This window comes from Apodemus sylvaticus, chromosome 15 (genome assembly GCF_947179515.1).
Source record: "Apodemus sylvaticus chromosome 15, mApoSyl1.1, whole genome shotgun sequence".
NCBI classification, from domain to species: domain Eukaryota; kingdom Metazoa; phylum Chordata; class Mammalia; order Rodentia; family Muridae; genus Apodemus; species Apodemus sylvaticus.
The window spans coordinates 54,944,347-54,945,876 of record NC_067486.1 but is presented as its reverse complement, the minus strand read 5'-3'; positions in this window follow the sequence as shown (position 1 = coordinate 54,945,876).

Below are 1,530 nucleotides of genomic sequence, written 5' to 3'. Positions count from 1 at the left end.
TCTCCCCCTCTCAGTCCACAGTTTTTCTCTTGAAACATTTTTTGTTAAACTTACTAGTGTGTTTGTGTGTGTTTGTGTGTGTGTGTGTGTGTGTTTGTGTGTGTGTGTGCGTATTAGGCATCTGGGTGTGTGCCATGGTGCTGCCACAGAGAACAGAGGGAATCCAAATGGACTCAGTCCTCTTTCCTCCATCATTAAATGAACAAGGGTACAACTCAAATCACCAGGCTCAGCAGTAGGCATCTCCATCCACTGATCTTTCTCTCTGTCTCTGTCTCTCTCTCTCTCTCTCATAGTCTAGCATTTCCCTATATATAAGCCTAGTTGAAGGTAAACTCTACACACCACTGTGGGACATTTTAAAATCTGTTCAATTTGGTTCTAGCATATGCCTCTTCTCAGACTTATCTCCCTCATTTTCTTCACTGTCTTTTCTTTCTATCCAAAAGATGAAAATCTTTGTCTTAACTTCTCAAATATTGCTAAGTAGAGAACACAGAACAGGATCCACCATCTGTCTTTTGACACAGTAAAGTCCTCACTGTGCTCCACTGAATACTCATGAAGTAATTATTTGCTGTCATATTGTGTTCAGCATGTTTTTAAAATGACATTCATAGCCACAGAATCTTAAAACTAGGGTTGGGTTCTACTTAAAAAGGATGCAAGGAGAAAATATGTATCCTGTTTCTATAGCAATACTGATAACACAGTGCCCATGAACTCTTTACTCTTCTGTAGACTTCAATATCTCTTTCTTTCCATTTTCATCCCATATTTGTGTCTCTTGGCATGTAGATTGCTTCAGACTTAATTCCTATTGTTTTCTCTCTTTAATGTTTGATTTTGTTTACTCTTGATTCAGGGTCACATGCAGTACTAAGGTGCCTGGCTTGTAATCAGCACTATAGCTGAGGCCAGCTTTGGATTTCTGGTTCTACCTCTATATATCATAAATGTGTAAACGCAAGTGTAGTCTGTGAATCCTTCTGTGCACTCTAATATTATTTCCTAATACCAAGGAGATGAATGTATTCCTCTTATTCCGTTTTTCTAGATCCAAGCCTCTCATTGTGATTTACTATTCTCTATCTCTGTCTTCACAAAGCTTACCTCTGCAATTACTTGAAATTCAGAACAAATAGACATTCTGGACCACATTCTACCCTGATTTTAACTAGAGATTGCTCGCCTTAACTCATACTAGTCTTTGTTTAATTCCTCATGTCACAGTCCCAGAAATGGTCCAACATGTCCATCAGCATATGTGCTGGAGAGAAGTTGATTTGATTTTGTGTGGGGGCTGTACCTCCAGTTTTCAGAAAAATGAAACACTTGGATTGATACCCAGAGGAAAAAAATTAAAAGTAATGAAATATTTATACGTAGAATAGGTAAAATCTAATCTTTTCTTGGATAGTCTATGTTCTAAGTGCAGTGAAAGCAATGACTGTTCTTAATTTTCATACTAGCAAGTATGGAAATACTCAAAGTACTGAGGATTGGGATGCTTGACTGGTTTACAAATAA